Source organism: Callithrix jacchus, chromosome Y, assembly GCF_049354715.1.
Source record: "Callithrix jacchus isolate 240 chromosome Y, calJac240_pri, whole genome shotgun sequence".
NCBI classification, from domain to species: domain Eukaryota; kingdom Metazoa; phylum Chordata; class Mammalia; order Primates; family Cebidae; genus Callithrix; species Callithrix jacchus.
Genome location: NC_133525.1, coordinates 8,618,193 through 8,633,022, shown reverse-complemented (window position 1 = coordinate 8,633,022; position 14,830 = coordinate 8,618,193). Strand labels below are relative to the sequence as shown.

General features: G+C 52.7%; 1 pseudogene; it reads right to left on the bottom strand.

Annotated features, from left to right (window-relative positions):
- Positions 1 to 243: 243 nt before the first annotated feature.
- Positions 244 to 13,623, bottom strand: LOC144581265 (short stature homeobox protein-like; annotated as a pseudogene).
- Positions 13,624 to 14,830: the final 1,207 nt, after the last annotated feature.

The following is a 14,830-nucleotide window of genomic DNA, read 5'->3' as shown; positions in this document are numbered from 1 at the left end:
CCAAGGCAGCCGTGCTGCGTCCAGCCAGGGCGCAAGTGGGCACTGTCCCAAAACCCTGCACCCCCTTCCACGCAGTTCCCAAATCCCCGCCACACACACCCAATCCCAAGTCGGCTGGGAGCTGAGCAGGGTGTTACCAGCTCAGAGGTGCACAGCCCAGGACGGAAGTGGGGGGGCAGCAGGAGCCGGGTAGACGCCCCAGGCCTTCGGGCACTTGAGGGATTAGTGAAAGGGACATGAGTTTCACGAGGGGATGCCAGCTCCCCAATCCTGTATCCCAGGAACACCAGCTCCCCAGGACTCTTTCTGGGACACCAGCTCCACAATCCTGTCCCCCGGGAACACCAGCTCCCCAAGCCTCTTTCTGGGACACCAGATCCCCAATCCTGTCTCCCGGGAACACCAGCTCCCCAAGCCTCTTTCTGGAAAGCCAGCTCCCCAATCCTGTCTCCCGGGAACACCAGTTCCCCCATCCTCTTTCTGGGACACCAGCTCCCCAGTCCTGTCTCCCGGGAACACCAGGTCACCAAGCCTCTTTCTGGGACACCAGCTCCTCAATCCTGTCTCCCGGGAACACCAGCTCCCCAAGCCTCTTTCTGGGATGCCAGCTCCCCAATCCTGTCTCCCGGGAACACCAGCTCCCCAAGCCTCTTTCTGGGATGCCAGCTACCCAATCCTCTCTCCCCAGAACACCAGGTCCCCAAGGCTCTATCCCATCTCTGATCCTCAGGCCCAGGCATCCCACATTTCTTAACCAGGCAGACAGCCAGGTGGGGTTGCGGGGGGCGATGCCTGGCGGGGTGGGATTTCTCACCACTCTGATTTTTGTAAGATTTCTGCTGAAGCTTGTGTATGTTCACCTTTCCAAAGGAGGCCCTTGGAGTTTACAGCGTGATATATCTATTTTTTTTTTCTTTTCTCAGAGTGTTGCTGTGTCCCCAGGCTGGAGTAAATTGGTGTCATATCAGCTCACCGCAACCTCCGTCCCCCCGCAGGTTCAAGCGATTCTCCTGCCTCAGTCTCCCAAGTAGGTGCGATGACAGGCGCGTGACACCACCACGCCCGGCTAATTTCTGTGTTTTTAGTAGAGACGGGGATTCACCGTGTGGGTCAGGCTGCTCTCGAACTCCCGACCTCAGGTGATCCACCCGCCTCGGCCTCCCAAAGTGCTGGGATGACAGACAGGAGCCACCGCGCCCAGTCTAGCCTGATTTAATACGTGCCAAGACGCCTCTAAATGCTCCCTTGGAAAAGCCACTGCCTCCCGCTCCGCAGGGCTAGCCGAGGAGCCGGGAGTGTTAGAATTTGGGAGTCAGTGGGGGGCGGGGGCCGGGCAGCAGAGGAGGAGGCAACGGGTCCCCGGGGTTTTTCAGAGGAAGAAAAACCAGCTACCTGTTGGAAAGGCATCCGCAAAGCTCCCATATTCACGTAGGGTGCCACTCGGCAGCCGTCTAGGTGGTTGGTGGTGCCCAGGATGACTCCTGTGGTGAAAAGGAAGAGGCGTGAGTGTGTGGGGGGGTCCCCCCAGGAAGGCCCCACCACCACCACCACCCCCCCACCAGCTTCGGGGTCCCACCCCCAATCCCCGACACCCACCTTTATGCATCTGATTCTCCTGTTTCCTGCACTTGGCTCTTCTATTCTGGAACCACACCTCGGTGGGAAGGCAGACAGAGTTTGCACAAGGGTGTCAGGATTCAGCCCGGGGCCTGGACAGGGAGCACCCTCCCTGCCAGGCTGCACGGAGCACTTTTGCACCTCTGGGAGCCCGGAGGTAACCGACGGGGGATGGGGGTGTCAGCCCCTTATGGACCCTCTGTATCCACCCATGCATAACTGCCTACCTAGAACTGGAATTTATGGGGATTTTCTTTTTAACGTTTGTTTGTTTTAATTTTGTTTTCATGGTTTATTTTATTTTGACACAGAGTCTCGCTCTGTCGCCCAGGCTGGAGTGCAATGGCCGATCTCCGCTCACTGCAAACTCTCCCTCCCGGGTTCAAGCGATTCTCCTGCATCAGCCTACCGAGTAGCTGGGATCACAGACGCTCCCCCCACACCACACTCGGCTAATTGATTTATTTTTATTTTTTTCTATTTTTAGAGTAGTCGGGATTTCTCCATGTTAGCCAGGCTGGTCTCGAACTCCGGACCTCAACTGATCTGCCGGCCTCAGCCTCCCAAGTGCTGGGATGACAGGCGTGGGCCACTGAGGCTGGCCTCAAACACTCTCTGCCCCAAGTAACTGACACGTGTGAGTCAATACCGATTAATTTAAAATGAAAGTTGTATTCTGAGACATGAAACATGCACTCTGCAACTTCGCAGCGTTCTGGGTGGGCACCCGGACTCCCGATGCCTGGAGACCCTGAGAAAAACCCCGGCTTTCGACCTTCACACTTTACCCAGCAAGGCAGTGGGCGAGCCGATGGCTTAAGAGTCCCTGGAGCCCAGAAAACGTGTTTCCCTTCCCCATGGCCTCCTAGGAAGCCTTGGGGAGCTGAAGGGACTCCATTCATATTATGGGAGTCGTGAACATCCTGGAGAGGTTCCCACCCAGGAATAGCAGGCTGTGGCAATAGGGGCGTTGTGCTCCTGTTACGCCTTCTGAGTCTCGGGGGAAGCCTCGACAAAGTGGGGTGCAGCAGAACAGGGGATTCCCCGCCCCACCCGAGGAGCCTGGGGAAAATCACAGGCCTCATGTCAAGACTTGGGTGCAGATTCCACCCCCTGGCCTCCCACAGGCTTGGAATTCAGAGTCCCCTCTGCCCCAAGCTGACCAGCTGGGAAAGGCGGGGAACTTAGGCTCCCTCCGGCGCCCCCCACAGCACCCCCTTGGCAGTGTCAGTCCCTGGATTCCGTTTCACAGGTTTTCTGTGGCAGCCCGACCTGCAAGCAGACCCACACTCCAGTGCACAAGAAAAATTGTTTGTGCAGAGACGGGGACCCTTAGCCAAGGCGGGTGAGCGTCCCAGCAGTTCCAGCTGTTCTGGGCAAAAACCGGCAGCCATCGCCCCCGGCCGTGCAGAGCCCAGGGCCGGCGCCCCTGTAAATCGAACCTCAGAAATCCCTGGGAGTTTGGAGGCGAAACAACGTGGTCTCGAACCCAGGACGGAGCATCCCTCAGCGGTTTCGGAATAACATTTTCAGTCCGTAAGTGACTCCCGCCGGGATGAAAACGTTATCCTTTTGCCCAGCAAATCCTCCTGACACCCCCATCAAAAAAAAAAAAAAATCCCCAGCCTGGGCTATAACATTGAAATTCACCCACCATTGCCCTGTTTCCAAAGCCCGCCTTGACACCCCAAAGCACACTGCCCCTGCACTGCTTGGCAAGGAAGCCCCAGGAAGGCCATTAAAAAAAAATCCTCCTGAAATCTGGAAATCCTGGTTGCGTCTCCCTTTCCAAAAGCGAGGCGGGGTGTGGGGGCGGAAATAATGATTCTGAAAAATAAACGTGATGAATTAGGTGCTTGGCGAGATGCTCATAAATCAAGGCTGGAGTGAGTGATTCGGGATCAAGTCCAATTAGGCCCGAATATGGTAAAGCGAAGTGTGTTACACTGTTTTAGAGACTTATTTCTTCATTAAGAGGCAGTCACGGATTCCTTCCACAAACACCAGTAAAGCGATTTCCTTTTGATTTCCATTAGAGACAGTAAATAATGACATTTAATTTAGCCATGCGCCATAAACCCGGAGGTGGCTGTTTGTAATGAAATCACGGGCTGGCCACTCACCGCGCTCTCATAACTTTCCATTACAACGCTGACAGCTGGGCGATATGAGTTTCCAAAGACCCCCCCGCCCACCAACACCCACCACTAAAAATAAAAGGTTAATGACGACCCGCGAAGTCCCACACTCCATTGAAACTCTATCGGCTGAGAGCGGGGGACACGCTGTACCCAGAGAGGGGACCCAAGTACTCTGAGATCCCTGGGACTAAAATATCCCTCCTCGTCCCAGCGCTTTGGGAGGCCCGAGGCGGGTGGATCACGAGGTCAAGAGATCGAGACCATCCAGGCCAACTTGGTGAAACCCCGTCTCTACTAAAAATACAAAAAAAATTAGCCGGGCATGGTGGCGGTGGCTGTGATCCCAGCTACTGGGGGAACTGAGGCAGGAGAATTGCCTGAACTCAGGAGGCAGAGGTTGCAGTGAGCCGACATCGCGCCATTGCACTCCAGCCTGGGTAACAAGAGCAAAACTCCGTCTCAAAAACAAACAAAAAAAAGTAGTTTTCACCTGTGTAAAGTAACTACTTATTGTCGCTTTTTAAAAATTGCAAGCAGGCAAATGAAAAAGGTGCTGGGCAGGTGCCATGGCTCACGTGTGTTATCCCAGCACTTTCGGAGGCCGAGGTGGGTGGATCACAAGGTCAGGAGTTCGAGACCAGCTCAACCAACATGGTGAAAACCCGTCTCTACTAAAAATACACAAAATTAGCTGGGAACAGTGGCGCGTGCCCGTAATCCCAGCTACTGGGGAGACCGAGGCAGGAAAATTCCCTGGACCCAGGAGGCGGAGGTTGTGGTGAGCCGAGATCACGCCATTGCATTCCAGCCAGCGTGCCAAGACCGAAACTCCGTCTCCAAAACATAAATAAATAAAAATAAAATAAAATATCCCTCCTGGACCCGGTCCCTTCCACCCTTGACACCTTCCACTGTGTGGGTTGGGGGGGGAGTGATATCCCTGTTTGAACCAATTGATTTTTTCCAGGAGGACCTGAACCCTGCTGGCCAACGTTTACGACTGGACAGTTCTCCCTGCGGGCCACGGAGAATGATGCCTTTCATTCCGTTCCCATATCTGTTACTATTATTATTATGATTATTTACCAGGGTTAAATTTCCCTGGACCTCCAGGATCGATAGCCCTGGGCTGTCTCCCCCCGAAGTGTGTTTATTTTACGGGGTGGAAGGGGGGTGCAGACACACCCCACTGTCACCAATTTTGTGCCACAGTTGTAAGGTAATAGACTACGGAAAGAAATAGTGTGGAATTAAATTACGAGTAATTTATTTTTATAGAAACCGTCCATCAACAGCCGGGGACGTACGAGAGGTCCCAGGCAGACAGACACACCGGGACGTGACATACATGGGACACCCCCCCAAACCCCCACCCCATCACCCAAACTTTAATATTTTCATTAACTTATCTGGGGCCGTCCAATCCATCTTCTGGGAGAGGGCTGGAGGTAACGAAAGCTTCCTTCCCTCCTGGAGGCCACAGAGATTCTGACCAGGATCTCCCGGACCTGGACAGATGCGTTTTTTGTGGGGGGACTACAGCTGTCACCTACACGACAGCACCTGGAAGTCTTTATTTCACGCTCAGGATTCTGAGAAAGGCTTTTCAAGGCAGCCACAGGGGAAGACACAAGGGACCCAGGGAATCGGGGGCCAAAACATATTTTTTAAATGAAACATCTCAAAAGAGACTCTGCAGCTAACTCATCTGTGTCCTAATCCCCTAAGCAACATGGAGGGAAACTTGTGCTTGACAATAATGTACCCCAGAGAAACGCAAAGGAATGAGGAGTTACAAACACACACACACACACACACGGAAATATAGACACACATGTACATACACACACAGACACACATATATATACAAACAGAGACATATATATACACACTGACACACACAGACATATAAACACACACAGACATATATACACACAGAGAAATATATATACATGCACACACGAACATATATATACACACACACAGATATATACACACACAGACATATATATATACACACAGACATATATATATATACAGACATATATATACACACAGACAGACATATAGACACACAGAAACACAGACACACACAGACATATATATATACACACAGATACATACAGACACACGCACCCAGACATATAGACACACACACAGAGACAGACACACACAGACATAGACACATATAGACACACACACAGACATACATACACACACATACAGACATACACACACACAGACACACATATACAGACACACAGACATATATATACCCACAGACATATATAAACACACACAGACATACATATACCCACAGACATATATACACACACACAGACATACACACACAGAGACAAATATATACACACCCACAGCCATATATATACATACACATATATACACACAGACATATACACACACACATATACACACACAGACATACATACACACACACACATATATATACTGTTTTACAAGATCTTTTATTAACAATATATATTTAATTTAATTTATATATATATTTTAATGAAACTTCTGGGAACACCTGCATGTAACACACATATGTATAAACATATGTATTTAATTTCATGTATATACATATACATTTTATATATATATGCATTTTAATGAAAGATCTTGTAAAACGCTCCCCCTATCTCTGGCTAAGCACTTTGCTTTGAATGGATGCATCCCCAGTGGGCAATCTTAATTTCATTTATTTTCCAAGGGGTTCCCCCGGGCCCGGGGATCCCAACCCTGTCACTCTCCCGCTCTCTCCCTCTCTCTGGCTCCCTTCTGTCCTGTGCAGAACCAGGAGGAGTTCAGCTGCCAGGGGGATGAGCTTGGAACCTGCTCTCCCACCAGCACCCAGGAAATAAACTCATACATTTAACTCAATGTGTGCAAAACCGAGGAAGCCTCTTCCCCCTCCCCCACATGCCCATGCTCCTGGTCCCCAGGAAATAAATTTATACATTTAAGTGAATGCCACGCTCCTGGTACCCCGTGCCTGCTCAGATGGGCACTGTGGATTGGCACGTGCCTCTGGGAGACCCCCAGGCCTGGCCTAATGGTCTCCTCTCATCCAGATGCCAAAAGTGTCCTTCATTCTCCCCACAGCTCCCGGGAGCAGGAGGGAGGAGGGGTCCTGGGGAAGGGAGGAGGGAGATGGAGGAAAGACAGGACCCTATTTCTGACCACCTAGGGTCACACTGCACCCCTCTTATTTGGATCCTAAGCACGCTGAGGAGCCTGGTAGGATTCCTGAGGACCCTAAATGCAGTCGGAAGGGAAGACAGAACGGAATCAGGGGCCTTGATACATGTTTTTAAATGAAAGAGCTTGTAAAACACTCTGCTTCAAAACCTAACTGTATCTATCTTCACGTCCTAAGCAAAATCAAGGGAAAACGGTGTTTGAATGGACTGACCCCACGGAAACCGAAAGTAATCACGGGTCAAAATATATAAACATTTATAGAAACAAATATATATTTACAAAAACAAATATGTAAATATATTTTTCCAAAACAAATATATAAATATATATTTTCTAAGCAAACATATAAATATATATTTTCTAAATAAATATATATGATATATATACAAATAAATACATGTACAAATATGCATATTTGCACAAAGAAATGTATATACAAATATGCATGTTTGTATAAAAAATATATACAAATATATATAAACAAATATATATATCATTGTTTGCCCTTACATATATGTGTATATGTATATGTTTGCCTTTATATATATAAATATAAATATTTTATAGGCCTTTATATATATATATGTCTCTACACGAATGCGTTTTCCTTTATATATAAATATATCTACAAATGAATAGACATAATATGTGTTTATGTATATATAAAAAATATATCTACAAATAAATATAAACAAATGTGTGCCTTTATATATATTAATATATGTATATTTTATATGCCTTTATATATATATAAAACTATCTCATATACCTTTATATATCAATATATATATATATTTTTTATACGTGTTTATTTATACGTATGTCATATGCCTTTATATATATAAATATACACATTGTATGCCTTTATATATATATATAACTATTTTGTATGCCTTTATATATAAATATATATTTTATATGCCTTTATGTATATATAACTATGTTGTATGCCTTTATATATACACACAGATATTTTTAAATGCCTTTATATATATATATATATATATATATATACATATAACTGTGGTATGACTTCATATATATAAATAGATATTTTACACGCCTTTATATATATATCACTACGGTGTATGCGTTTACATATATAAACATACATGTAAAAGCAAACAAATATATGTATATACACATATACAAACATACAAGAGACACATACCCAAATCTCAAGGCAAACATGCGTAGGCATACAGAAACACAACATACATATATGTGCGTATGCGTGTATTTGTTGGATCTTCGCGCAGACAAACCCCGGGATATGCCACCCCACAGGCCGCAGGCGTCTCCCCAAGGCCGCGCACCCCACGCGCCCCGCGTGCCCCAGCTCCGCGCGCTCCGGGCAGGGCCCCTGGCGGTGACCAGGGCGCAGTTGGCGCAGCCGGTGCGCCCCGCGGGTCCCCCCCAACCCTGGGGTTCCTGCCTGCACGCGCGCCTCCCAGAGCCCCAGGCGCTGGCTGAGCTCCTAGCTCATGAAGGCGTCGAGATAGTTCGTCTCGTCGAACAGCCGCTCCAGCTCATTGAGCTGCTCCAGCGTGAAGTTGGTGCGGCTGCGCCTCTGCTTCAGCTTGGCCTGCGGGTCCTCGTCCTCCAACTTCACGTCGTCGCGTTTGTCTTTGCATTCGTAAATCCCTGCGTGGCGGCGGGGGGTGCGGCGCTGAGGTGGGGGGGCGCCTCTCCAAACCCTCCCGGGGGTCACCTCCGCGAGCGCGAGTGCGCGCGCGCCCACCCCCCACCCCCCAAGCTCCAGCGAGCAGACGACCTGGCACCGGACGCGCATCGCGGGGTGGCGGGGGGGTATTTCCGCGCCAGGAGTGTCCCGCGGTGGACACGGGGTACCCCGAAAACCCGATGCGCCTTTACGCAGGGCCAGCGTACCTGCCACGCGGCAAAAGCCGCTTTTTAGGATAAGAACCTTGTTTCCTTGACCTCCTCTCCTCCAAATAGTTTCCTCAATTATCCACTTCTAGTGTGTTGACATAACCTAACCTTTTTTTAATTATTATTATTTTAAAGGACACTGGGGTGTCAAATCCTATTTTAAAGAAAATTATTATTACTATAATAATTATTATTATTTTTTTGGAACAGTTGACGACTGTGGGGTCCCCGGCGGGGCGCCCGGGAACTGGACAGGCAGGTTGCGGATTCTTGGTCCGCGGAGAGACGGTATCCCCCTTTGCAGCGCAGCTGGGCTTCGGGGTTCGGGGACCCTCCGGGATCTGGCCGAGCTAGAAAAGCCCCCTCCTCACGGAAACTGTCACCAGAACAGCTGAACACCACCGCCCATGGGGAACGCACCGCCGCAACCTGGGACTCGAACCCCGTTCGAAGAAATCCCTCTTTCCCAGGTACGTGCTGTCGGTCGCGCACCCACCCCACCAGGGTGCCAGAAATGGCCCTGCGTCCCCGCCAAAACAAAAAAAAAGGTGATCTGCTTTTATTTGCTGCGGGACAGGGAAGGGCATGAAAAGTCCGCTGTCGGGTGTTTCCAGCTAGAAAGCGTTTTCTTCCTAAGGTTACACATCCAGAGCCTTGCCATGCCCTTCATCGACCCAGCGCTGGTGAAAGCGGCTCCTCTGGCGCCCGTCTGTTCCCATCTCCGGGCCTGCTGGGCGCAGAGGAAGAGCCCCGCGTGGCCCAGGCTGGTGTCAAGGGTAAGACGTTGCCATTTGCAAGTTGAGCCTTGAAACAGTCTCAGAGGCCCCCGGTCACCCACAAACTTGCAAACCTCACAAATCCCACCTGCGTCAAGGGGAACCTGGTAGAGGCCGGCGCCGCGTTCTGTGTCTTCCTTCCATCACCCACCCCAGGGCCTCCCGCGAGCTGGAATTCAGCGCCGGCCCCTCTTTCCAGCGTGGACTTCAAATTCCCTTTGGCCCCCTAAAACGCACGTGCTTCCAAGAACACGGCGTTCCTTTCCCACCCGGAATCCTTTTCCCTGGAGCTGGCCCTGGAGCTTCCTCCTTCATTTCTCTTATGAACCCCAGTGATGGAGGCCAGCTGGGAAACTGGGCTTCGGAGGCTCCAAGCACCCTCCTGCGGGCTTTGCAAAAGCCACGGGATTCCACGGGTGGGTGCCCGTGACTGCTCCCCCGACTCTCCAACCTCCATTTACTTCCAGCACGGGACAATGAGCTGGTGGGGTCTTGTCCCTGCCCAGTCAAGGAGAAATGGGAGGGGGGCACTCACTGCCTGTCCTCTCCTGGGTCCCTGAATCCTTATTTTCCGCTTTCAAAAGACCTGGAGTACACTTCGCTGTGGTGCCATGTGGGGAAGAAGACAGAGGCCAGAGGAGGAAATTGGCTCACGCCCGTCATCCCAGCACTTTGGGAAGCCGAGACGGATAGATCATGAGGTCAAGAGATCGAGACCATCCCGGTCAACACGGTGAAACCCCGTCTCTACTAAAAATACAAAAAATCAGCTGGGCATGGTGGCGCGTGCCTGTAATCCCAGCTACTGGGGAGACTGAGGCAGGAGAATTGCCTGAACCCAGGAGGCGGAGGTTGCGGTGAGCCGAGATCGCGCCATTGCACTCCAGCCTGGGTAACAAGAGCGATACTCCGTCTAAAAAAAAAAAAAAAAGTAATCACGCAGAACGGGCCGCCGGACCCAGCGAAACGTCTGACATGGATCTCAGGCCCTAAAACTCTGAAGCTCAGCAACTGCTGAGTAAGCCGGGCCGGCTCGGCCCACGTGGCCTCCCAGCGACCGACGACTGATTTATAATTCATAAACAGCGTTCTGCGTTCACAAGCTCAAGGCCTGGGGACCCAGTCTGGTCACCCTGGACGGCGGCGAGGCCACCGATCCCCCCACAAAACTCTGCCACCCGCACTCGAAATGTAGGCCCCAGCAGAGCAGGTAGCCCCAAACTCTTCGGAGAAATTACCTTTGGGGGAAATTCACCCTCCCCTCCAACCTCTGAGAATCCATCAGCGGAGATTAGATTCCCTCTCCCTCTCTCTCTCTCTCTCTCTCTCTCTCTCTCTCTCTCTCTCTCTCTCTCTCTCTGTCTCTCTCTCTCTCTCTCTGTAATGAAAAATAATAGCTCTCAATGGTCCGCTGCAGTTGTGACCCTGACACTTTGCGCTCGTTTCCTTCTTGAGGTTTACAGAGACCAGTGGGTGTGTTTGTGGAGGGGCATGTGGGGTAGACACGGCCTCTCCCAACCCGGTTTCCACCACGGGGAGATCTCCCACGGAGGTTTCTGGAACAACAGCTGGAGGGGAGCCCTTCCCCCGCCCCCCCCAGGGCCCGCCGGGCTGCCTGAAACCCGACTGCGCGCTGAGAGCCTGGAGTAGGACGGGGCCTCGAATCCACCAGCTTCCCGGGGGCACCCTCACGCCCCATCCAGATCCCGGCCACCTGCGGGCACCAGACTGGTGTTAATTTAGACAGCAGCTTTCACCGAGATCCAGCCTCAAGGATCAAAGAAAAAAAGAAGAAAGAACAAAAGAAAGGAGAAGAAGAGAAGGAGAAGGAGAAAGGAGAAAGGAGAAAGGAGAAAGGAGAAGGAGAAGGAGAAGGAGAAGGAGAAGGAGAAGGAGAAGGAGAAGGAGGAGAAGAAGGAGAAATTGTTCCTTAAAGGAAAGGGAAGGAGGCAGATAGATGGGGGCCTTTTTGTCTGTTTCCCCCATGTAGCCTGGAGTCTAACCCGGTGTCCTGGGTGGGCACAGAGGTCCTCTTTCCGCGTGGGTGACGTTAGATGCAGGCCACAGACACAGGGACACTGAGACAGAAACCCACACCCTTATAGACGCCAGCCCCTCGGCTGTGCTGGGAGCAGCTCAACCCTGGAACCCTAACACTTTGCGAGGCGAGGCGGGCTGATCACTTGAGGTCAGGAGTTCGAGGCCAGCCTGGCAAACATGGTAAAACCCGGTCTGTACTAAAAACACAGAAAAACTAGCTGGGCGTGGTGGTGGGTGCCTGGGATCCCAGCTACTCCGGAGGCTGTGGCAGGAGAATCGCTTTAACCCGGGAGGCGGAGGTTGCCGTGAGCCGAGATCGTGCCACTGCGCTCCAGCCTGGGCGACAGGCTGCCTCAAAAATACGTATATGTTTGTGTTCATAGTAGGCCCCATGGCCGCCAGGATCCACCCCAGCCCCGTGTCTGCGCCCAGGATGCGAGGCGGTTCGAGTCTGCGGCGGGCAGCCCGCGGCCCCAGCTGCCATCCTCCTTGCACCCGGGCCTCCCACCGTGGAGACCTCCCAGCTTTTCCAACGGGCTCCAGTCCTGCCTTCGTTTCTTTCTTAGGAAAATCCTGGCCTCGGGGCCTTCTCCTCCGACCCGGGGAGCTGTAAATGTGCGTAGCGCCGCGCCCGCCAGCCGATTCCGTGGGGCGAAGCGGCTCCGAACCCCGGGAAGGGGATCTGGGGGAAGCCGCGGGGCGCGCGGAGGAGCTTACCATCCACCACGCGCGCGGTGCCAAATTCCTTGAGCTTCTCCTTCTCGTTGTCTACGTGCTCCTTGAACAAATGCACGGTGCAGTGGCCGGTGCCCTCCGTGAAGTCCTGGAGGCTGGAATCCGACGTCCCCAGCTCCCGCGAGCGCCAGTCCGGTCTCCAAAACTTCGCGGTAGGTGATGCAATTCTTTTTCCCGCCGCAGCGGCCGCCTCCTCCGCCTCCCGCGTTCCTGTCCTTGCTCTTCTGGTCGAAAGATTTGGATACAAAGGCCGTGAGCTCTTCCAGGGCTGAGTCCGGCGGGGAGGAATCTGCGCGGGGAGGACTCCGGGAAGCTTTGGAGGCGCGGGAGCCGGTGGGTTAGCGCTTGTCCCCGCGTAGAGGAGGGACGAAGGCGGCCCGTTCGCGCGCGGGTGGATCTCCAGCGCTGTTATTTACGCCTTTCCATTGGAAATCTCGCTATTTAGACGCGCCGCCCTCGCCCAGCCCCCGGCGCGCCGCCTGTCTAGAGCAATTACGGGTGTCTCGGCCCTGCGGCGGACGCACACAGGGACGGCGGTGTCTCCCCCACCCTCCCCAAGGCCGGCAATTGGGCTTCTTGTCATTTCATCACCGTTTGGCGTCCGCTCAGAGGTGCGAAGAGGTAAAGATCCCGGTTTTGTTTCGTTTTTTTTGGCAGGGAGAGCGCGCGCACCGCCAGCGTCCCCCAAGACCGGTCCCCGCGTTTCTCTTTCCTCCGTGGCTGCGGCGCAAAAGCAAAGTGGACCAAGACTTCGCGGGGCTGGAGAGAGGAAGGTCCCAGCAGTTCCGCGGCCCCCGCCCCCGCCCCCCCCGCATCGTCTATTCCAGGGGAGGAGCGCAGAGCCCAGCGCCTGGACCTTTCCAGGAACCGCCCTCCCCCCACCTTTCCGAAGGCGGAGAGGGAGAGGGGACCGGGGCGCGCCGGGACCCGTGATTTGGGAAGTTGGAGGCTGCTGCACGTGTTTTGATGGAGGGATGGAGACCCGGGCGGAGGCCCCTCGGAGCCGGATGGAGGAGCACGGGGAGCGCGGGTGAGATGGAAAGCGTCCGAAGGACCCCCCCGAAGTGAGAAGAAGGTTCCCGGTGTCCCCAAACCTGGACGCGAGCGCTGAGGATCCGCGTGGCCGCCTCCCGGGTCTGCAGCGCCAGCAGAAAGGAGCTCGGGTCCCCAGGAGGAGCGCTTCGTGCAGACCGGGTCATTTCTGCACGCGCCAGACCCCGGCAGACCCCGGATTGAGGCCGCCGTCCCCCGCTTAGCGCCGCGCTGACACCCCGGCGTGTAGGATATTTACTGGGGAGAACATTTTATATATATATACTTGGTGTTTTCGGCTTTCCTGGCGGGGTTACCCTGCAGTGGAAGCCGAGGTTCGCCTCCGTGAGCTGAAATTCCTTTTCCAAGTCCTGGAAACCAAGTAAAGTTGAGTTTTTTCCCCTCTCTTTTTCCCTTTCTTTTCTTCTTCTTCTTCTTTTTTTTTTTTTACCCTGTAAAATGCCCTCATTTTCCCCACTCGCCCTTCGCGTTTGGAGCTGGGGAGGGTCCCGGGGAAGGTGAAACTTTTTTGGGGGTGGGGGGGCAGAAGCTCTTTTGCGGGTTTCCGGGAGACACCCGTTCGAGGCGCGCAGCGTTGGCGCCTGGGAGTCGGGCCCTGGTCTCCTGCAGCGGAAAGAAAGGGGGCCGTGTTTCCCCGACCCCAGGGCGCAGGGAAGGGGTTCCCAGCAGCGCCGGTCAGATTGAGGTGGGGGTGCACCGTAAACGAGGGGTGGCGCGCGCTGAGGGGAGGAGGAGGAGCTGAGGAGCTGGAGAAATAACCGTCCTTATTCCCCCCTTCCATCCTCCATCCTCCATCCCTCCCTCCATCTTTCTCCTCCTGTTTCTTTTCTCCCTCCCTTCCTCATTCCTTCTTTCCTTCATTTCTTCATTCCTTCCTCCCTTCCTCCCTCCCTGTCTTCCTCCCTTTATTCCACAGGGAGAGACACAGAGATGCAGAGACAGAGACACAGAGACAGAGAAGCAGAGAAAGACAGACAAAAAGACACATGGAGATGTAGAGAGACATAGAGACAGCAGAGACAGAGACACAGAGACAGAAGGAGAGAAAGAGAGGCAGTGGGAGAGACAGGGATATGCTGAGACAGAGTCACAGAGACAGAAGGAGAGACAGAGACAATGAGAGAGACTAGGATATGCTGAGACAGAGAAACAGAGACAGACGGAGGGAGAGACAGGGAGAGACACAGAGACAGCAGAGACAGAGACTCAGAGACAGAAGGAGAGAAAGAGAGACAGTGAGAGAGACAGGGATATGGTGAGACAGAGACAGAAGGAGGGAAAGAGAGACAGGGAGATGCAGAGAAAGACAGACAGCAGAGACAGAGACACAGAGACAGAAGGAGCGAGAGACAG